Genomic DNA, 25661 nt, shown 5'->3' with positions numbered 1-25661 from the left:
ATTAAAACCCATGAGTGTTATACTAGAATCATTTGCAATATTGTTTAGTATAATTTTAAGGAAAATGATGAGTTACAATAATTTTAGTTTGGTCTACATGTGAGTATACTCCAAAAAAAAGTCTGATTTCTCAAGATTTTTCAGAGATCATTCCAGAAAATTACTATTTAAAACAATTTATACAAATAAATTATTAAATAGTGCTGGGCAAATTAATCATTATTTAATAGCATTCAAAATATTTTGTTTAGACATAATATATGTGTGTGTATATGTGATTTTGTACAGTGGAATACTGTTTCCTTCTATATGTTTTATTACAGCAAACACTGGGTATTTTAACACATGTATTTACACAGGTATTTCAAATTATCTATAGCGAGGTTACAGTGTGAATATATAGTACATTGAAATATCATTAAAAGACATCATAAAGACACATAGACATCATCAAGTTATGTAAAGTAATGCAAAACTATGTATATATATATATATATATATATAATATATAATATATATATATATATATATAATATATATATATAATATATATATAGATAATATATAATATATATATAAAATTAATATATATATATATATATATATATATATTATATATATATATATATTGTATATATATAAATATATAACGTGTGTGTGTGTGTATATATTATATGTTATATATATGTGTATAATATATATAATATTATATTATATATATATATTTGAATAATATATTATATATATATACAGTTTAAATCAGAATCATTAGCCCCCCTTTCAATTATTTAAAAAAATATATATTCCGAAGTGATGAAAAGGAAATTTTATGTCTAATAATATTTATTCTTCTGTAGAAAGTCTTATTTGTTTTATTTCAGCTAGAGTAAAGCAGTTTTTAATTAAAAATAAAAAAATTTAAGGTCAAATTATTAGCCTCTTTAAGCTATTTTGTCCACTGATGTTGGTAACAACCAAAGAAATCCATATATGCATAAAAGAAACAAAACTAATTTGTTTACAAATGAAGTGAATGACACAGGGAAAAGTGTTGAACACATGAAGAAAGGGAGGTGTAAAAAGGCAGTGGAAGCTCAGACAGCAGCTGAAATCTTTCAGTAGTTCTTCAGCAGCCTCTGCCCTTCGTCATTGTGTATTAATATTAGCTGCTTCAGTCCAACATCTACATTAGCAGGATGATGAAGATGAAACCAGTGGACATTTCAGCAAGACAATGATCCAAAACACAGCCAAGGAAACTCTCAATGGTTTCAGATAAATAAAATCAAGCTGTAGAATGGCCCAGCCAATCACCTGACTTGAATCCAAGAGAAAATACAAATTAAAGACCAGATTTTCTGGACGAGACCCACAGAACCATCAAGATTTTTACACTCTGTGAAAAACTCACAACTGAGTAATTCATGTGACTTCATTCTCCATATGAGAGGCCTCTTTAAGCTGACTTCACCAAAAATATAAATACTGTTATATAAAGTATTAAATACATTTCAGTAGTTCAGTACTTTCTCCTTGAGCTATTTCATTGTTATTACACATAAATCATTTTTCTATTTTGTTTTGTTTTGTTTTATTTTTTTGTTTGTATTTTTTGAGTTTTTACCAAAAATCTGGTTCAATTCCATGTCAACAGCTCCTTTAGAAATATTATTCCCAGGAAAAACATGACATGTTTAATATGTATTTTCCCCGCTGTATATTATATTATATTATATTATTATATTATATTATATATATTATTATATAATTATATTATATTATATTAAATTAAATTAATTATATTATATTATATTATATTATATTATATTATATTAAATTATATATTATATTAAATTAAATTAAATTAATTATATTATATTATATATATTACATTTGTATTATATTATATTATATTATATTATATTATTTATATTATGTTATATTATGTTTAATTATTATAATATATTATATTAAATTAAATTAAATTGAATTAAATTAAAATAAATTATATTATATTATATCATATTATATTATATATTGTATTATATTAAATTATATTATATTATATTATATTATATTATATTATTTATTATATTATATTATATTATATTACATTTGAATTATATTATATTAAATTATATTATATTAAATATATTATATTACATTATATTACATTACATTACATTACATTACATTACATTACATTATTATATTATATTATATTAATTAAATTATATTATATTGTATTATATTAAATTATATTTTATTATATTAATTATATTATATTATATTATATTATATTATATTATATTATATTAAATTAAATTATATTATATTATATTATATTATATTATATTATATTTGAATTATTATATTAAATTATATTACATTATATTATATTATAATTTATTGTATTAAATTATATTATATATTTACATTACATTACATTACATTCATTACATTACATTACATTACTTTATATTATATTATATTATATTATATTATATTATATTAAAAATTAAATTAATTATATTATATTATATTATATTATATATATTATATTTTATTATATTATATTATCATTCCCATTTGTCCTCTTTTGTTTGTAATGAATCTTCCCTGTTGAAATGAATGTCTTTTCATCATTCTCTTCACGGTGTAAACTCTACTGTGTAGGTGACCTTAGTGAATTGACTAGTTGATGGTCTTACGGAGAGCCGCCTGCACTTCTCTTTTCTCCAGCTGCTAGCCGTGCCACTTCTGGTGACTGTTCAATTGAAAACTTAGAGGGAGATAAATATAGCAAAGCGAAACTGCTGTCCCGCTTTGTGTGAAACTCTAGAAACGGATGGTCTTCGGAGAAATCATCACTTGCCGTACGGGTGGGACGATATTAATGCGAGCCCGCAAACACTGAGTGCGATAACAGCCAGAGAGACTGATCAGCGATGCATCAGCCATTTATCGACCACAACTGCGTGCAAAACAATCTTCTGCTCCCTGACTGTTCCAAGTTTATAGCGTTGCCCTTCAGAAAGGACTGATGACAGCGATGAGCTAAAAGTGAAACATAAACAGCTGCTGCCCAGAGTGTGAGGAAATGTAGACGCATGCATGTGGCGTTTGGCCATTGCCAGGGTAGGATGACACTGGTTTTTGGGGAGCATGAGGACAGCGCTGTTATGGGAGCCTTGTGAAAAAGAAGTGATCTTATAGTGGTGGCCAGTTATCAGAACACCTGACAGATCTGAAAAGATTGACCAAAAAAACATGTTGGCAATAAAACATGACTTCCAAAAAGGCGTTCACCTCCGCGGTCTTGGACATGTTTATGTGCTCTTACCAGCTATGTTGATCACTTTTTTGGTGGCAGGCTAAATGAAGTCATATTTAAATCCTGCTTCTCGTAATCTTCGCCGGGCCTCTGCCATCTCCGCTCTCTTCTTCTGCACACCAGCTGAAAAATCTTGGAAAAACGACACCTTTTTCCTCTCGATACAGAGGTCGCCCAGACGTCTCGATGCTTCTAGGATCGGTCTTTGGTCTTTATAGTTGTGCAGTCGACTATGCACTCTCAGATGTTCACCTTCGTTGTAAAGTTGTCCAGTATGATGCGCTCTGTCCAATTTGATCTGTCTTTTTTTTTTTTTGATCTGTGAACTTGATCTTTTGTGTTCATATTCAACGTAGTTGGGATCCAAGTCTCAAAAAAAGCCTTCGGGTCACCCCCTTCAGTGCCCTCTTTAAGACGGTTCTGATATTCTGACACCGACTTCTATTTTCAAGATCTTCTATACGTTCGAGTGCTTTTTGCAGGGATGTCTTGATAGATCCAAGATGCGTTGAGCTATTAACTTGATTATCCTAGATGTTCGATATTTTCTGCTCGCCTCGATGACTCTCTTGATCATACTGTCCAACTTGCAATCGACACCTTTTCGACTATACAGTTCACGTTAGAAACAGCTGGATTATCGCCATCTTGCTCGGATACAGTGCTCTTGTTTTGGCGTTTATTTCTTCTAGTTTGTTTACTATCGAATCTGAATGCAACCAAAAGGCATCGAGAGACATTTGATCACTTTCTCCTCAATTCTGTGCACTTTTAAAGCAATTAGGATGACTGTTTAGTAAAAGATTCAGCTATATGGCGAGGAGTCTTTCAACACGTCTTTCAAAGCGTCGCATGATCCCATCGTTTTTTATCCACTTTTAACTGCAATATTTGGTATGCCCAGCTTTTGCGGTGGTTACAGCAGCACTTTTAGTGGAAAAGTGTCAGTATATTTCTGAGAACTAAATAAAACACTTTTGTTAAAGAAACACTTCACTTTTCAAAAAAATCTAAGTTATTTTCCAAGTTAAACAGTTTATTTTTTTTACCTTTTTTGAATCCATTCACCTGATCTCTGCATGGGTCTGGCAGTGGCTCTTTTAGCTTAGCTTAGCTTACCATAAATCATTGAATCGGATTGACCATTAGCATCTCGCTCAAAAATATTAATGAATATACTTCAACTGTATCTGTATATGTATATATATATATATATATATATATATATATATATATACAGTTGAAGTCAGAACTATTAGCCCCCTTTTGAATTTTTTTTCTTTTTAAATATTTCCCGAATTATGTTTTTAATATTTTTTTTCTTCTGGAGAAATTCTTCTTTGTTTTATTTTGGCTAGAATAAAAGCAGTTTCACATTTTGTATGTACCATTTCAAGGTCAAAATTATAGCCCCTTTAAGCAATTTTTTTTCGATAGTCTACAGAACAAATCATCGTTATGCAATAACTTGCCTAATTACCCTAACCTGCCTACTTAACCTAATTAATCTAGTTAAGCCTTTAAATGTCACTTTAAGCTGTATAGAAGTGTCTTGAAAAATATCAAGTCAAATATTATTTACTTCATAATGGCAAAGATAAATAAATCAGTTATTAGAAATTAGTTTTTAAAACTATTATGTTTAGAAATGTGTGAAAAATCTTCTCTCCTTTAAACAGAAAATAGGGAACAAAAAAAAAAACAGAGGCGCTAATAATTTGGGGGGGCTAATAATTCGACTTCAACTATATATATATATATATATATATATATATATATATATATAATATTATATATATTATATATATACATCTTCCAGAGTAATTGGCGGTTTATTCCGCTGTGGTGACCCCTGATAAATCAGAGACTAAACTGAAGGAAAATGAATGAATGAATAAAAAAGTAATACGCATTTAGGTGTTCAAAAACAATAAGTAATTAATTCACACATAAAGAGGTAGATCACTCAAAAATATTCGGTCACTATTTACTCGTCCTCAAGTGGTTCAGATCCGGTTTGTGTTTCTCTTCAGTTTCCAGTTTTCAACATTCTTCAGAATATCTTCTTTTGTGTTTAACAGAAAAGAGAAACAGATTTGGAACAACTAAAAGATGAGCAAAATTCTGAGGTGAACTATCTCTTCTTTTAAGCAATATTTTATACATTATAAGTACACTTAATTACAGTATAGTAAAGTACACTTCTTTTTCTACAAGGGGTAGTCACAGGTGGCAAATGCAGCCTTGGTGGATTTGGAACAGAAGTGTGAAGCAATGTGCAGAAGGTGGCAGTCATGCAAAATATGGTGTACACCTGCCTTTTATATCTGGCTTGTGTCGCGCAGCACCGTTGTGGTCGCTGCGTGCGCTCCAGAGGTATTTATAAACCACCATAGACATTCAATACTGCTCATCACACCTTTGAGCTCAGCTGACTTTAGCAATAAACACAGCTGGCCGAGCATGAGCGAAAGGGTTAACCTTTTCCTTCCCGCTTGAAAAGTAGGGATGGAAAAAAGAGTGAGAGGTCATGCTCAATGCATATAGTGTAGGAATTCCTTCTGGTCTTCCTAATCAGAGCGGAGAACAGCGGAAAACCTGCAATGGTGTGTTGGGTTAAAATAATAATAAAAAAAAATCCCAAGACAAACTGTGTGTTATGGATATCATTGGCATTGTAGTGGTAGGATTTTGTTTCGTATATAGATGCTTTAGGCTGTTGCCGGTAAATTACTATTAACCTATTGTCAGACTTAAATTGTTGCAGTTTATTACTAGCATTTTTGATGACATAAACATGGACTTGGAGTGGAAGTTAACAGAGCTTGAGTTAAAGTTGACAGCGAAATAAGCAGAAGTAAGCAAAAATAACCCACAAATTCAAGATAAGTATACAAAAAAAATTGCATTTATCAAGTAAACTAAACTAGTTTTGCTGTTTAGATCAGTACATTTGGATTAAGCAACTTCTCGTGAGTGTTTTTTTTTTGCAGCAGAGATTGTCGATGTAAAAAAAATATTCCTCAAGGGGATTTTCTAGCTGATGAGTGTACAAGGGTTGTAGACTCGTTATTGCTGTGCATTGAGTGCACTTGATAATTTCCACTTTGGACACCACTAGAAATGACTGCTCCCTCAAATAGTGCACTATTTAATGGTATAGGGAGCAATTTCTGATCTAGACAATGTATATGCACAAGTTTTGTCCACTGTCTAAAGTAAAAATACTATTAATAGTAATGAATATTCAAATATTTAAAGAATCAGTCTAGGTTGTCTATAAAAGGCCAAACTGTTTACAGATTGGTAATTAAAAAAAACATTAATGTATGAACGTGACCCTTTAATGTTCCTTAAATGTCTGTAATGTAGTGGGAAGTAGTATTTGTACGTTTCTTTTTAATTTCTTCTATGTTTAATTAATGGCTGTTAAGATTTATTTATTTTTTTCATTTATTAATATTAAATATATTATATTATTTTATAGTTACCATTATAGTTGATATATACAATACTTATATGTATATATATATATGTATATATATTATATATGTATATATATAATGATTATCTTGAGTTATGTCTAAAATGATGACAAAACAGGTGATTTTGCTGACATTTTAAGATTATAAGGCTGAACGGCATGAAATACCATCAGTCACAGAGACATTTCCCAGTATTTCTTTGTTGTCGGAGGATTACAAAATTAACCTAGAAAAAGCCAAAGCAATGCAATCACTTACCGAATTACTGTTATGTTTGCGATAAGGAAAAACGCTCTTTCTGTTTACTGAACAAGTCTGCTGGAGCTAAAACAGAAGACGCATTAGAAACGATAGCCAACCAGTAACTCAAAGAAAGTCACTCTTTGGTTATACAAACATGACCAACACAAAATACACACATTCCTAAAATGTGAGTCCCATCTCACACTCAACACACTACAATTACTATGGTATAAACACAGCATTACAACATACAAGAAGAGATCAACTTAGAAAGTCACTTACCAGTTTAATAATAATTTGATCAGCTTTAGTTCAAAATTACGCTGGGGTTTTCCTCCTCTAGGGCTTATTAAGCGTCTCTGTCGCCATCCTATGGATGGACAACATCAATCGTCTTTGGTCTGCTCAATGACAGGCTAATGGCCGCCGATGCGCTGTCTCAGAAATTATAAACATTTAAAATAGTGATTATCCTTATAAATAAACTGCATAGTAGCAATCAAACTACTTCAATCTTGACTAAAAAAGCCTCAAAAGTACATTATATTGTCCAACAGCAGCAATATTTGATATTTCAAACTGACGGCCTCTGCTTGTTGCTGTATGTGGGGCGGTAATACACAAGGGTGAATATATATATATTATATATATAATTTTTTTATTTCCCATATTTTAACAACACTGATTTAGGGCATCTTTTATCACTCTCTATTAAGTATAGCAGTTCTACTCGCCTATTGCCTACATAAAATAAAAAAATGCTTAGGGACTAAGATGGTCGCGTAGTCATCTGACTTCCCTTAAATAGAGTAATACATCTGGTATAATCTTTATCAGATTACTGAGATTTGTTACTATCACAGTGATGCAAACAAATACTTTAGCATGCACAATCATAGTGCACGCTCATAATGTACTACTTAAAGTACTATTGCTAAGTCTGCAATCTTGAGTTTCTGGCCTTAAAGTGCACATATGTGTTTCCATTAGCCTGTGTGTGTGGTGTGTGTGTGTGTGTGTGTGTGGTGTGGGTGTGTGTGTGTGTGTGTGGTGTGTGTGCTGTTGTGTGTGTGTGTGTGTTTGTGTGTGTGTGTGTGTGTGTGTTGTGTGTGTGTGTGTGTGTGACTCACGAAAACCATCTTAAGCCAGGGAATCTGCTGAAAGCTCAGTGTCTGACTCTCCCGTGTCCCAGCTCTCATTCCTGAAGTCCCAGGACAGGAAGCAGAGCGAACTGCAGGCCTCAGAGAGTGTCTGGGTTTGGGCAGATGGGAGATGAAGTCTGGCTGAGGGCCAAAGAGCTCCGGTGAGCAGACAGAAACGAAACAGCATATGAGTTCAGAGATGGATATTCCACACAGTGCGGTGACCATCCGCTTTTGTCATATTAGTTTTAGTTTGTAATGTGAGTTTGTAATACTATACTAATATTTGTGGTCGAAATAAAAGACAATCTTGTAGATTTACATTTAGATGCTGGCAATAAAACGGCTGCGCTTATACACATACGCACGCACTGCAGCTAGATTCAGTTGTCAGTTCATATGTTTGTCATTAATCCCATTCTGCACATATACTGTTCATTAAAGATCACCTGAAGTGTCTTGAAATGCACAGTTTTATTCAGTGTTTTGGCTTAAATTTAACTGAAACAGGAAGAGCCAGAGTTTTGTTCATTTAACTTCAATTCACTGCTCTGGACAGCCTAAAAGTATGTGTTTAACAGTTTGCCATGTTAAAATATATAATTCAGTGTTGAATTCAAATGTGTCAGAAACATTCTCTGCTGAATCATAGCTTTGGACCAGAGCAGAAACTTGTATGCGCAACGTTGGTTGCAGTGACATTAACACAAAGCCAGGCTTTATTCAACCTAACGGAAAGCTTATTTACACTGTCTGAATTATTTATCCGCTACATAGTTCATTCACTCTACAGAAAGTAGTAATTGTGTGTTTAACAGACTTAATTTTGAGTGTATATGTGTGTGCCATAGATAGATGAGATGTTTCAGCTTCCTGACTTTTTTTGGGCTCCTCTCCTCACTGTTATGACTAATAAATGAGGAGGAGTTTAGATCAACACTGGGTTGGCGACTTTGTTATTTTAAAATACATGGTATTATACATGTAGAAGTCTACTCAATCCCATATGAAAGCCTGCTTAGATGTGAATAATTGACATAATTTAGATTGCAGTTTTAAAGGTTCAAGACACCCTGGAGTACTTTTTTCAGAGTTTAACAGATTTGTGTGTGTTGAGCATCATTTAAAACAACGTTAGCACCTGTCAGCTTTAATTGTGGGGAAAACTGGATAATTTTGAGCTTTTGTCAGCTAATTTCATCTCAAAATCGGTGACGTAACGCGAATCTGCTAGTGAAGTGATGACATGTCGGTTTCTCATTATTATTCAAAGTGGAGATTTTTATCCTATGAGAAGACCCTGCTTCTTAATTATTCATGAGAGCATGTGCTTTACAACGGCAAGGCAGACCTGCCAAGCTGTGAGACCCAATGGCTGGGTGAGACCGCGTCTGCACACACCACAGGTCGTATGTGTTTATTTTCATGATCCACAGGGTTTGTTGCATGTTTTTTCCGTGATTTTGTCAGGGCCGATACAACAAAGTTGTTGGTTTGCAGCAAGTATTTTTGTCGGGAGAGCTGTACGAGTATTTGAAAATGGCGGACTTTGTCTTCTATCAGTTGAGTTTGTTATCATTCAGACACATCGCCATGCTGCTGTGTTCGCACATGTTTAAAATCCTCCAGATTACCGGCAGGGCTAATGGTTGGAATAGACAGTGCAAGAGACCTGCTGTATTGCTATCAGGCCTGGATTGGCTAATCGGGAGAACCGGGAAATTCCCGGTGGGCCGGTCTGTTTTTGGCCGCGAGGGCCTGTGTCCCTAGCTGCCTGCACTCTCAGCAGTCGCACTTTTTTTTCTTTAATTTATTTATTTATTTTACCATAGCCTCACCCTTTTCATTCATTATTTTATTGCAGCTCCACTCTTTTAAATTATTTTCTCGCAGCCCATGAGCAGAATGCAGATGTAAATACGTAATTATCATTCGTCTCCCCAAAAACATTTGTTAGACATACTAGAGATATGAAAAATTGATAATAAAAAGCCCAAAGGTGGCGCTGAAAAGGCCAGAATTAAAAAAAGCTGAGTGCATTGTTCGTTAAAACCAGAGGCAGCGAGAGTACAACAGCACATAAAGACGATGAAACAGCCGTTAAGTTAACGTTAAGCTAGTTAGGAGCAGTGCAAAACAACGATGTCTGCAAACCACAGTTTATGTACCGACTGTTTTCTTGTACTGTAGCTCTTCAGCAGAAGCAGCCAGTTTGCTGTTAACAGTGAAGAGCCAGGCCCTGTAACGTTACCAAGCACCAGGCATAAGCCCAACACACTAGAATGGGCAGAAAGGACTGCCACTGAGTGAATATAAGAATTTGAATAAATATTATTAATATTAATGAATATTACACCTGCTCAGTGAAAAATGCCCTGAGACAATTAATGAAATCAGATGATTCACTGCATTAATAAATTTGACCCTTAAATCTGACTCTTAACTTTTTTACCTTGGCTTCCAACTTTAAATGGCATATACACATTTCAGTTATAACAGTAGACTTACTTCAGACAACTGTAAAGCACCTAGCACTGCGATAACCATTTATTTTTTTCTCCATAAATAAATCTTGTTTGACAACTGTAACAATTGATTGTCAGTAGTGGTTCCTTGGAGAGTGTTGCTGATAATTGCTTAGCAATGACAGACACCACAGGAGCACATTGAATTTGAAGGAAGAAATGGTGAACTTTTTTGATAATATGTTCAAATTTGATTTCAGGGGAAATTTAATTCATGATAGTAAAAAATGCTTTAAAAATATTTGCATTGTGTTGAGAAATGAACTAAACAGCTAGCTGTTAATTATGTTTTTACTTGTGCATTAGAATTGTCTCACTTAGAGTACTAGAAGTCATAGGAGTATGACATGTTCTTTCATTTATGTTGCCAGATTTTGTTAGAATAAAAACTAAAAAATATAACTTAAATTTAAACTTAAATCCTTTATCTAGGAACAAAGCTGCATAGCAAACTAATGCTACTTTATTAACTCCATAAACATGCTCACTTTATGAGCAAAGACCAAACATAAAAAAATAGGTATCATTTACAATAAGGTAGCAAGAAATAAGCCAAAATAATAGCAAATATTGTGCCAGTTAAATGTCTTTGGTTGCAGCAAAATAATTTCACTGGCAAACAAAACTTGACGAATAAATTAAAGGTGCAGTATGTAATTTCGTCACCAGTGGTTGAACTAGGTATTGCACTCCTGGATCAAAACAAATGCAATCGCAGGTTGCCAGATTGAGGACAGGATTTTATATTATTTGCTAATTAATAACTTAATGTGGAACTGAATCAGCATCACATTTCGGTCATGGAGGCATGCTTTCAGAGCCTTTTTGATGTGAATGAATGAATGAATGAATGAATGAAATACATGGTTTTCCACCAATGCAACCCGGGGTCCTGAAATATAATTGGCTAACTAGCATTGGCAGGTTAAAATGACCAAAACAAAGACAGACATTCCGGCATGGAAAACACATTTTCAAAGCAGATTCTCCGACTTCAGCATTGTTTTTCAGATAAACAAGTATATTCACTTGGCATGTTTCTTTAATATCTGCAAAAATATTATAGTATTTTTATGCTTCAGAAGAGTTAAAAAACGTACATACAGCACCTTTAAAGATAAGGTAAAGGATAATCTTTCCAAAACAACCATGAGACAATAAGTTTACATTTATTTATTATTTGATACAAACGCTACTGATGTTATCAAAGTTACAGTAATGTCAGTACGGATTCCATCATTCAGAGGAAGGCATTTCAGAGTTAAAAACTTCCCATAAACTCCTATCTAAAGTCAGAGGAAAATAAAAATTTCATGGTGAGGTGGTGTGCCATTTAAAAGATTTAGAAGGATTTGTTTCGGATAAAAGCCTGGATCTACCTGCCTCATTGCTACGCCCGGAGATATTTTAGCAGTTAATGCCTTTTCCTGTTTGGATTTCCGTAGCTCGCTAATGCAGAGAAGACTGCAGCAAATATTTCAAGATTCAGATCAAGGGGAAAAAATATATTATGCACGGTGTGGGAAAGTGTTGTTTCGACACGGAGAGCATAGCGTATACTTCATTAAGCGCTAATATTGCTTTGTGAATTTGTGCGTTGGCCTGAAAGATAACAAAATAAACTTTTGCTGCATGCGCCATGTGCATTTGTTTTGTTCTTGGTGTGTATATATAAGCTTAATGCATCTGAAAGTTGCTCCATTTTCCCCCTTGTTGTGTCTAGTGTGGCCTCCTGTGTCAGCTGCGCACTGGTTTAATGTGAAGTTTAAGCCTCTCGTGACGCCAACTAGGGTCTTGTTACACTAGTGGGAATACCTGCTATTGTCAGCTAAATCCCTTCTAATTCCCTGGAATTCTGCTATCATTCCTCTCAACCTTCTTCGTCCTGCCACACTTCAATAAGTTACTATAAGTGATCTTAAAAAGACAGACCCTCCGCCAAGATACCTTTAAAAGCTATTGGTTTGTATAGACTACATTGTCTGTAGAGTTGCAGTGTTTTGGGCATGGCGGTTCGTTATCATTCAAAATTAAGGCAATATGGTTTACATTTACATTTAGACATTTGGCAAATGCTTTTGTGCAAAGCAACTTACGATTTAGGGGGCATTCCGCAATTCAACAAGAAGATGCAATACACACAAGAAGTGTTAGTTATACAAAGGAACTGTTAGTGCACAGATATGAGTGGTACAGTTTTTTTAATTATAGCAAGAGTGTTTTTACAGGTGGTTTGTCAAGCCCACTCACCTGTGTGAAGCACACATCATAAATGCACAATATATGGAGGTATGAAGTGATTTTAAGAAAGTGTAAATGTGCAAAACTGGTTCAAGTGTCAGTTAAAGTGTCAGAGAGATGAAAGAGTGTGTTTTCTACAGTTGGTTTGTCAATCCCACTCACCCAACATAGACTCATTCTGAAACATAGCCCTATATACATTTCTGGAGATTGCGAATTATGTAGCCAGAAGAACGTATGGGGTGCATTCCGTCTTTAAAACTAACGCTACGGGGCAGTATGATGCCGTTCCTTTGCACGCTTACCAGTTGACCACTTACCTCCATACCTGCCATGTACGTCAACAGACTTGAGACACAGGGAGGAGTTGACCATGATGATGGGATTTAGTTTGGTGAAGAATGATTCAGAAAGGGTAAGACAAAAACAGAATCCAGAAAATTAAATAAACAAGTAAATAACAGGGTGAGAATGTGGTAAAATCTGAAAACATGGGAAAAATCAGCTGAGGGCTTTTCTTTTTCTGGATTGCTTTTTTTTCTGGATTGCTGACTGTAGGTTGGGTTTAGGGATGTGGGTGGACAGGTCAATCGATGCTTTTGAAAAAACTGTTGGTTGGGTTTAGGAAAGGAGGAGGGCGGGTCAGTCGATCAGTCAGTCAGTCAGTCAGTCAGTCAGTCAGTCAGTCAGTCAGTCAGTCAGTCAGTGAGTCAGTCAGTCATTCAGTCAGTCGACAGCTGCCACTGGTGGATTTACGTGAGAACAGCAAGTGCGAATGGCACTTGGAGAGAGATATTTATTATTTATTCATTCATTAATTCATACATTTTTTTTTGACTTAGTCCCTTTGTTAATCTGGGGTCGCCACAGCAGAATGAATCGCCAACTAATCCAGCGTGTGTTTTACGCAGCGGATGCCCTTCCTGCCTTAACCCATCACTGGGAAATATCCATACACACTCATTCACTCACATACACTATGGACAATTAAGCTCACCCAATTCAATTCCAATTCTATACCACATGTCTTTGGACTTGTGGGGAAACCGGAGCACCCGGAGGAAACCCAAACAAACACGGAGAGAACATGCAAACTCCACACAGAAACGCCAACTGACCCAGCTGAGGCTCGAACCAGCGACCTTCCTGCTGTGAGGCGAACGTGCTACCACCTGCGCCACCGCGTCACCGAGAGATATTTGATATCTCAAAAAGCATACACAGTGGCCCCTGGTGGATTCGTGAAAACAAAAAGTAAAAAAAAAACGTCCCCCCTTGAACGTATTTGGCGCTCTCCAGAAATGTTAATATTGTTACGTTTTCAGAGTGAGCCTGTGTTGTACTTACCTGTGTGAGGCACACTCAGAATTGCAAAATGTTTTGAGATCATGTGTGAGATATTGTTTTTGTGGTCATGTGGTGTCATTTATTTAGCTTTTGAATTGCATTATGGTACCTTGATCTTCCTCTAATAGCTTTTGATGTAAATAGTTTTAAAAATGACTTTTAGTGACATTTTTAATAAGTTAAAGTGATTTATTGACTGGGTTGGTGTGTAATTTATAATACAAAAAAACCTGGTAATAAACAGCCAGCAACTTTTTCTCTTGTTTTGCTTAATTCTATTTGTTAAACTGCACAGTTCCATTTTCACATCAAAAGTTGACAGAGCAGAGGTCTTATAGCGCAATTGATAACTGTAAAAAAAAAAAAAAAAAAACTGTGAATCACGAAAATATGGAGCCTTTTAATTCAGAATTAAGTCAAGAATAGAGCATTTGTGTCTGTGTGTATAAAACTGCTTACTAACGTCTATTAATGTAGAGTTAATGCTTATAATGAATTCACTATTTGCTTATGCTTAATAAATAATTCATAGCGTGCAGTTATTATAAAGTGTTACCCATTTTTTTAAATCAATTTCAGCAGCACTTTTGCAGCACTTCAGCAACCAAATTGTATTATTTTTGAAAGATGGGCATGTTCATGCATAGTTTGACTAATTGTTTGCAAAGTTGTATTCTACAACAATAAAAAAAATAAAACAATAAAAATACACTAAAAAAACATTAAAAAAACAATACAACAATAAAAATAGATAAAAAAGATGCACTCTTGACTCTATGAAAGATGAAAATCTTTGACTCTGATATGTTAAAAGAAATCATTAAATTTAACCTGATTTGGTGCCTTGTTCAGATTTTGTTAAAAGAATGTATGCAGATTATTGCTTATTTAATTAACCAACTTGTATTACAAAAACAAGTGCTTTCAATGTTTCAATTCTTAATATAATCGATTAACTGGGGCAAGTATTGTGATAAAGATGAGTTCATTTATTACCCTATTCTCCTGCAGCGTCGTGTATTGAAGTTGACATTTTTTCATCAAGTTTTAGTGGTATTGTGATGCCAGATGTCTGTCATTCTTCCAGACGTTTCTGATGACTGCTGTCAGGCGTTGCTCTCTGCAAAGGGCTGTTTTCATATATTGCATAGAAAACAATTACGCCCTAATGTTACACAGTTTATTAGAGGAGAATATGAATATGAATTGTTCCATGGTTGTCATAGGAAACAGGAAGTTCTAAAACCCCTTGCAGCAAATGTTGTCGTTCTTGCAGGTCTTTGAACAGCTTGGGGGGCGATGCTAGTGAGGCATTCTGGGTAATTACCACCTAAACCTTGCATTGCTCGGGTCAAAGTAAAGATTATTTTGTTGCATCATTGGCAGTAATGCTTAAATGGGTTGATCTAATGACTGTAATAGACGGTGTAGTCTTTTTTTAATAGGACAGTCAAGATTGAACACAAGGAGCCAATGATGACTATATAATAGTGGAGAAAAAGATCCGTTAGCATTGACATTCATCTCCAATTCTGTTTTTATTTGCTTTTTTAAGAGCCATCTGGAAAGAAATCAGGCACTTGTAAAACATCTAATACAAAAAAAAATACATTTATTTTGTTAGAATAAAAGGCCCATTCATACAAAGATGGATGTTTGGGGCATAATGTCTGTGTATTCTGACAGACGGGTTTGCATGCCATCAGTTCACCTTTTCTGTTCCATGTCAGCATAAATAAAAAGTAATTTGCAACTGAATGTCTGAACATTTCGAATTTTCCTCACACAGAAATCTGAACTAATAGACGTACAGTAAATTTAAGAGTAAAGTGTATATTATTAATGAATCTAAATAGTTTTTACATACCATTGTTGTTTCTTCATTCATTTTGTTCATTTTTGTTTATAGATATATGTAACTCTGTAACTCGAAATTGCGAGATATTAGCTTACAATTGCAAGAAACAAGTCACAATTCTGTAACAAAGACATAATTAATGAGACTATTGTAGGACAAACTTGAGAAAGCCAGACAAATCTGTTTGTTCTAAGTTATTTCGGTAACACTTTACAATAAGGTTCATTAGTTAATACATTTACTAACATGAACTAATCATGACCAACACTTGGACAGCATTTATTAATCATAATTGAACATTTACTAATGCATTATTAACATCCAAGTCTATGCTTGTTACCAATAGTTAACATGAACTAACAATGAACAACTGTATTTTCCGTTAACCGTTATAGCTAACGTTATCTAACATGAACAAATACTGTAGTAAATGTATCGTTCATTGTTTGTTCATGTTAGTAAATGCATTAATTAACGTTAACTAATGACCTTATTGTAAAGTGTGACCGTTATTTCTAACAATTCAACTAGCAAAGAGTTATATCAAAAGTAAAAGTTTGTACATTTTATGTTTCAATATTTCTGAGTTTATTTTGTAATGTTAAGGGAGTTCTTCAGGGAACAGCTCACAGACTTTTATCTCTGAATTTCAAACTTTCTTTCTATTGAATTTGGCCTAATTCCAATTCTATTTTTGTACTCTTTCCTTTGGCCCTTGAAACAGAATGTGAAGGCGAAGGGCTTCAAAATTTACCCGTAAGAAATGGGACACCACTAAAGCACCTGCACATGTCATCATATGTCATTACGATCTCTTGCTTCATATGAGATCGACGAATCGTGACTGCTGTAGTTATTTCAGTTGCGTTATTTTTGGTATTTATCTTCAGGAAATCCCTGAAGGCATATATTATTGTTATCACAACAATGTGGCAATAAGATCGCAACTGTACTGTGAATTTATAGTGTGGCCATATTCATCTATTAACACATGAAAACAACATTAACATTACACCAGAACACTGTAAAAAAGGTCATTCCCAGCCGCTAGAATTTTCTGACAGGGGATTCGAGTGTCATCGAGTGTTAGAAGGTTGTGGGACTGGTATACAGGAGTTATTATGGATTATAGATTGCGAAATTTAGCGGTTTTTATTTTAGCGTTTTTTTTTTTTTTTGGAAGCATGATGGTAAAAACATGAACAACCGGGTATATGAATATAATAAAACATGTGCTTGTTTGTTGTAAAAAATTCATAATAATGACAAATATACTAATTGTGCATCTCCTAACTTCCGTGTGCAGCCATTCTGCCGTTGTAGCTGGTGGATTCAGGGAAATTTTCGTACCCCTTGGTTTCGAGTGTGGTCCTGTAAAATCTCAGTTTCAAGGGCTATCCAGCTCTTACCCTTAGCCTTACGCTCTCAAGCGAAAAAGAATTGGGACACCCCTAACCCTTCACGTGAACTCGTAAAACGAGGTGTAGGGGTAAGGGGAAGGGCTAAGGGGTAGAATTGGGATTGGGCCTTTGATGTCACACAAAATCTGTGAAATGTAAACTCACAACGGTGGGAAAGTAGGTCAGAATTGTGAGACATAAAGTTCACTTTTAAAAATGTTATTCTGTGGTGGAAACCAGCTTCAAAATGATACAAATAATAAATCTTAGATGACAAAATTGTTGCTTTGGCAACAAACTGAATAAAAGTACTATTGTAGAATGACTGAAACTAATGGTGAAATAAAACAAAACCACAGAACCAAATGACTTAAACATAAGCTTAAATTTATATGACATTATATACAACCTGTATATAATGTTCATAGTACATCCATCTGTAAATATTACCATAGTTTTTCTATAAATTGCACTTTATAACTTATACCTGTATCCTGCACTTGCTGCTATTGCACTGCTGGTTAGACCTAAACTGCATTTCGTTGCCTTGTACTTGTACATGTGTAATGACAATAAATTTGAATCTAATCTAATCTAAAATATGAACACTGAAACTCAAAAAACAAAATGTCTTTGAAATATTTTAATACTAAAAATAAGGATGCACCAAAAAGGAATTTCTGACTGATACAGAAACCAATATCTCTTTAGATTTAAAGGCTGATTGCCAATATTTTAGACAATAAATTCATTCATTAATTTTCCTTCAGCTTCCTCCCTTTATTCATCAGGGGTCACCACAGCGGAATGAACCACCAACTTATCCAGCATATGTTTGACACAGTGGATCCCCTTCCAGCTGCAACCCAGTTCTGGGAAACATCCATACACACTCATTCACACACTTGCACTACGGCCAATTTAGTTTGTTCAATTCACCTATATCTTTGAACTGTGGTGGAAACCCACGCAAACACAGGCAAACTCCACACAGAAACACCAACTGACCAGCCGGGGCTCAAACCAGTGACCTTCATACTGTGAGGCGACAGTGCTAACCACTTAGCCACCGTGTGACCCTAAAAACAAAGGCAAACACATACAGTGAACAATTGGTTTTGTATTTATCACCTTAATTACAGAAAAGTTTGAACTGGTCTTTGAATGTTATTAATCCAATATTCTTTTCTATGTCCAACTTTTTAATATATAAATACAATCTACTGCCTGAAAAATGAATACATTAAACCAACATAAACCAAATACCTAAATACTAAAAAAAGGCTTCGCATCAATATGGAATTTCTGATCGATATGATAATCGATTACTTTAGATTCGGAAGCTGAAAGCATATATATTAGCCAATAAATATAAATATATGAATTATTATTATTATTATTATTATTATTATTATTATTATTATTATTATTATTATTATTATTATTATTATTATTATTATTATTATTATTATTATCCTTAATTAGATTATAGATTGAACTGATCTCTGAACTTTATTAATCAACTGCTCTTTTCTATGTCCAACTTTTATCTTATAAATATAATCTACTGCCTAAAAAAAGTACATTAATCCAACATAAACCAAAATCAAAATATCAATAAAATAATAAAAAAGTGGCAACCAGCAAGCATGTGAAGTGGTTCAACTAACAGAAATACATAATTTATTGGGCTTAAAGATATCAGCATGATTCTGCTAGCAGACCGATGAGGATAACATTTAAAAAATAACATTTATCGGCCCATATCAAAATAGCCACCAATATATACTGCATAAAATATGAGTAATCCTAAAATAGCACTGAATCAGACTTAAGAGAGCAGCCAAGCCACACTAGTCTCAGTAGGAATCAGGTCAGTGGGAGTCTGAGTGTGAAGTCTCCTCTGCTATATGTGGAAGCATTATTCAGTGGGAGAGCAGAAGGTCGTGTGGAGACGGCATTAGCTATTTCACAGAGCTGCTCAGGCTGCTCAAGAACCAGGTTTACCCTAAAGTTTAGCTTTCTCTGTGTCCTCAAATGGGGGGTGTGAAGGGCAAACTCACAAATCTTCTGCAGTTTGGAGAGACCTATAAGTGTGCATTTTTGTGTCTGGTTGTTTGTGGAGGGGCCCTGTGCTGTAGATGTGGTGGTCTGCTAATACTTCCTCAGAGGCTGGAGAGAAACGGCATGATTAGCCCTCCAGCCCCCCGGAGGGAGCCGCTGCGCTCGCCGTGCTCTAATTCACTTTGACGTCAACAGGAAGGCAGACTGGATGGGCTGCCGACTGGATGGATACGGAGGGCTTCCAGAGGCTGTAGGAGGGGATTACAGGACCCTAAAATGTTTTCTTTGTAGTTCGGAAGAAACCCAAGAAAGGTTTCGCTTGAACCTGTACTGACAGACCGAGGCATAGGGGGGCTAGACGCCATTGCCGCCCCTGCCTTTATCTTTGTTTGCCCACCTACCCGAGCTCACACACATACGTCCAGCCTCGATTAAGCCAGAACAGCAGGGCACACATACATATACCTTCACACGCAATATCAAATTACTTTTCAAATTGTGGGGTCAGCAGGCCCACGGGTATCACGCGGCGTCAATAAAAAGATCCCCGTACTCAAAACATGCAGTGCAGCTTAAATCTGAATCAACACTTCTGGCCATTTGACAAGTTGTGTTGTGATGGCGCTGTGGTTAAATGATGGTGAACAGATCATTAGGTGTAACTGAAGGTTTCTTTTGTTTTGTAGACTGTGTGGAGGGCAGTGCGCCGGCGGACAGACTCCAACATCAGATGCGCTGATGCTGAGAACAAGCAAACTGTAAGTTCCTATATCAACAGTTCCTGTTTTTCTTCAGAAACACATGTGCTCTGTTCCAAACGCCAGTGAGCTCTGCCAATGTAGGCAATATTTCAACACTCAAAAAAATGCTGGGTTATTTCAACCCAATTTTTTGTGTGTAATATGGACTTGGGTAATTTTTTTATTCGCTTAATAGGACCAAATTTAACCCAATGTTTGGGTTAGTCCATATTTTACACATTTTAGGTTTAAATAACCCAACATTTCTTAAAGTGAAGGCTTCATAGATATTGTCCTGATTCAAATGCTTGATAGATCTATCTATCTATCTATCTGTCCGTCCATCCACCCACCCACCCATCCATCCATCCATCCATCCATCCATCCATCCATCCACCTATCCATCCATCCACCTATCCATCCATCCACCCATCCATCCACCCATCTATCCATCCACCCATCCATCCATCCACCTATCCATCCATCCATCCATCCACCCACCCATCCACCCACCCATCCACCCACCCATACACCCACCCACCCATCCATCCATCCATCCATCCATCCATCCATCTAACTCACCTTCATGTTGTTCTAATTCCCTGAGGCCTTCATTTCTCTTCTGTACCCAAATTAAGATATTTAGATGAAATCCAGGAGCTCTCTCATCCTTCATATACAGTGACGGGACGTTCAAAGTCGGGAATAGGAACCGAAACATTGTTCTAACATTCCATGTGGCTTCAGTGGGAAACATAGTAAATGCAAAACGTAATTTGTCACGGAAGACAAGATATAGGCGAAATTTGTATTTACATGTTTTTCCAGGTTCAAAGGATTATAGTTGAACTACTGAAGTCATATGGAATCTTTTCACAATGCTTTTGGTGTCTTTTCTGAACTTTGAATGTCTCGGAACCATTGCTGTCTATGGAGGGTCAGAGATCTTTTGGATTTCATCTAAATATCTTAATTTATTTTAACAAACTTAGGTGTCAAGGGGTTGAAACAACATGAGGGTAATTAATAATATAATTAAAATTTGTGGGTGAACTAACACTTTAATATTTAAAAGTGCTAAATAAGTGTGTTTTGGAAAAACTGCCATTTATCCAATGTTTGTTTGAACGGTTAATTGTCTATGCTTATTAAACCATCATATTGTTAGCTTAGCAACAGATTTACGGGTTAGATAATAGCAGATAAATATACATCAGCTGTGAATATGCACAAAATATAAAGAATGTTATTTTGTGTGATACCACTCGATTCACATTCTCAGTCCATCATTTCTGAGGTTCAGATACGGTTAAGGTTGCTAGCAGCTGTCTGTGTAGGCAGCAGACAGTGAGGCACCTCACTAGGTGTTGGAACAAAGCCTTGCTTGTCGCCAAACTATTTTCTTCCAGTTGAGTTTTATTTCTTCCCCCAAATGCACCAAACAGCTTTTGTAGTCATGCTTTAAGTCTTTCATAATTATATATTTTTTGCTATAGTTTTTTTTTTTTAATCAATTTTAGCACATACGATCCTTTCACACTTTTGAGATGGCTGATAAATATGCAGTGTCACCTATGAAGCTGCTTAAAATATGCAAACCTGTGATATCCTTGCTCTGATATCGCTCGTCTGGATTCCTAGAGTTATTCCTTGCTGGTTTAGACAAAATTGGGCTTTCACATGAATTTTGAAATGATTTTTTGCCTGACACTCGCTGTTCGTCTGCAATCACCCCAGCTGGGTGTTTAAGAATTTGCTTCCTCGCTTTAATAGCACTTTTTGTTATGTCCTTATAGAGTGCGAATTTGTTGGAAAACACAATTTTTGTCTTTAATGGTTCGTGGGCTCAGGATGAAATTACATCGTGGATGAGTGAGAGAGGACGAGTTTGAGACGTTTGTGTGTGTGTGCGTGTATGCCAGTATGCAGAAGGGTTAACTCTTTGCGTTTCAGAGGGGGTAAAAGCCAGGCAAGTCTCTTTAATTGAGTGTGAAAACAGCTGGGTATCTAGAGCCATTTTCCCCCCACAGCAGCATGGAAGTGACTATCTCAATATCCTCCCGACTCTAATCGCTCATAACCCCAAATTCCCCCTTTCTTTCTCTCCCTCTCGCTCTCGGAGCCCTGCCGAGGATTGTTTTACGCTTAATTTTGTTAAACCTAATGAGATTTCCCTAATTAAATCTCCTCCTGACTGGAAAGCTCTCTCTCTCCTGTCGAGTGAAGTGATTGTTTGTAGATCTTTTTAGACAAATAAACATTTTCTGAGCAAAAGCACAGCTCAAGAGAAATGGAAGGAGCTTCCGTCTTTTCGTTTCTGCAGTGCTTCGCTTAATGTCTTTTCAGCTTATTTTTTCTTCTTTTCAAATGATCAGTACTAGTTCCTCAGGTCTCATCTTACAGCTATGAAGATGACGTAAATTAACTTATTGTACGTTATGTCAGTTCTAACCAGCAACGGTGTTGCAGAGCAGCCGACATATGTACTGATGAAGAAAATTAATTATAGCATTACAGTAGCTCTGATTATTTCAAATAAGGGTAAAAAGTTTTTATCTATCTATCTATCTATCTATCTATCTATCTATCTATCTATCTATCTATCTATCTATCTATCTATCTATCTATCTATCTATCTATCTATCTATCTATCTATCTATCTATCTATCTATCTATCTATCTGTCTGTCTGTCTGTCTGTCTGTCTGTCTGTCTGTCTGTCTGTCTGTCTGTCTGTCTGTCTGTCTGTCTGTCTGTCTGTCTGTCTGTCGGACCCACGCATTTTGCGCTACGGCACTGTCTGTCGCCACTGTCTGTCCATCCATATTTAATGTTTCATCCATCCATCTATATTTAATATTCCATCCGTCCATCCATATAAAATATTTTATCCATCCATTCATCCATATTTAATATTTAATTCATCCATCCATCCATCAGTTCAACCATCCATCCAACCATATATCCATTCATTCATCCATCCATCTTTATTATTCCATCCATCCATCCATAATAAATATTCATTTCATCCATCCATCCATCCATCCATCCATCCATCCATCCATCCATACATCCATACATACATCTTTATTATTCCATCCATCCATCCATATTTATATTCCATCCATCCATCCATCCATATTTAATTAATTCCTCCATCCATCCATCCATCCATCCATCCGTTCAACCATCCATCCGTTCAACCATCCATCCATCAATCCATCCATCCATCCATCCATCCATCCATCCATATTTATTTTCCATCCATCCATCCATCCATATAAATATTCATCCATCATTCATCCATATTTTATATTCCATTCATCCAACATCCATAATAAATATTTTATCCATTTATCCATATTTAATATTTAATTCATCCATCCAATCATTCGTCCAATCATCCATCCATTCATCCATCCATCCATCCATCTTTATAATTCCATCCATCCATCCATCCATCCATATTTACTATTTCATCCATCCATCCATATTTAATATTTAATTCATCCATGGATCCATCCATATTTAATATTTATTCACCCATCCATCCATCCATCATTCCATCCATCCATCTATCCACCCATATTTAATATTTCATCCATCCATATTTATTATTCCATCCATCCATATTTAAAATTTAATTCATCCATCCATCCATCCATCCATCCATCCATCCATCCATCCATCCATCCATCCATCCATCCATCCATCCATCCATCCATATTCATCCATCCAGGTATCCAACCATCCATTTATCCAGCCATCCATCCTTTCATCCACCCACCATATTTAATATTTCATCCATCCATGCATCCATTCATCCATCTATCCATATATAATATTACATCCATTCATCCATCCATCCACCCACACATATTTAATATCCACACATCCATATTTAGTATTCCATCCATACATCAATCAATTCATCCATCCATCCTTTCTGGCTGTCTGTGGTTCAGTTGTTCTATTGTTATAGCTTTCTACTGTTCTGCCAGTATAATTCTGTCTATTCTGTTTTACTGTCATATCTACCTATCACCTAAATAACTTTTATACCTATCATTCTTATGCATCTCTTATGCATATACCTTTCATTCTGTCATTTTTTCTATTCTATTATTTCTTCTACCATTACATTGTTCCATCATATATTTCTAAACTCTATATGACTAACTAGTAGACTTTCAAAGTATCATCGCCAACAATAAGTACCAACAACCATTTGCAGCAATTCTAGACACAACTGAAAGCGTCTTTCATAGTAGCAATATTGTCATTTATATAAGCCTGTATGAATATGTATGTATGTGTGTGCTTGTGTGTGTGCGCCAGGGTCTTGTTTTGTGTAGGAAAGTGCCGCTGGGTGTGTCTGCTCCATTGAACTCTCTGAATAAAAGGCCTTGAGAGTATTGTTGACTGCGGTCATTGAGCTGGTATTGTCGATGCCCCATGGGAGACTATTGTGGGACTCGACCTTCTGTTTCCCGTGCCGACTCCGGAAAAGCTAGTGCCAAGACGCCTTCACACACATCACAGACACACACCGTTTCCGACCAGACCCTATTCTTTGCCCCCTCCTGTGGACCGTCGGGCAAGCTGCCCAGTTCTTGTGAAAGGTGCCCTCTGATTTTACCCTGTCTGATCAGGTTTCTGCCACCAGTTGCCCAGTTTGATGTTAGTAAGTAGAGTGAGGAGTCAGGGGAGATGCCCTGGCATCTGGCACCAGCAGGCCAAACACAACACCTACATCACTGTGCGACTATTCATTATTCAAGGACTGACTTGAAAAAAAAAAGCATCCTTCACATGAAATGTTGCTGTTTGATGTAAAGTGAGCTGTGATTTTTCCATTTGAAATCAAAACTGACCCATATACATCGCATCAGGGCATTACACAAAATAATAAAATATAAATACATATATACATTAAATACATATAAATACATATATATATATATATATATATATATATATATATATATATATATATATATATATATATATATATATATATATATATTCATTTTCTTTTCTGCTTAGTCCCTTTTTTATTATTATAATTATTAATATTATATATGTATATAAATTTTCGTGAAACATATAAGTATATATATATATATATATATATATATATATATATATATATATATATATCTATATATATATATATATATCTATATATATATATATATAATAAAGTTGCATAAAAATATATATGCTAAAATATGTATAAAAAATTTCAAAATTAGGGTGAAACTATTTACTATTTTTTAAATC

General features: G+C 35.1%; 1 protein-coding gene across 1 annotated transcript in view; it reads left to right on the top strand.

The window, feature by feature from the left end:
* Window positions 1–25661, top strand: part of LOC130236773 (homeobox protein PKNOX2-like) — a 229065-nt gene that overhangs the window by 65951 nt on the left and 137453 nt on the right. The window contains exon 2 of the mRNA XM_056467529.1: window positions 20326–20397. The gene's annotated coding sequence lies outside the window, so the exon portion shown is untranslated. The remainder of the gene's footprint in view (window positions 1–20325; window positions 20398–25661) is intronic.

The sequence above is a fragment of the Danio aesculapii genome, chromosome 10, assembly GCF_903798145.1.
Source record: "Danio aesculapii chromosome 10, fDanAes4.1, whole genome shotgun sequence".
Lineage (NCBI taxonomy): Eukaryota > Metazoa > Chordata > Actinopteri > Cypriniformes > Danionidae > Danio > Danio aesculapii.
Note: the sequence above shows the minus strand (reverse complement) of the source record. Positions and strands in the feature narration are given on the sequence as shown.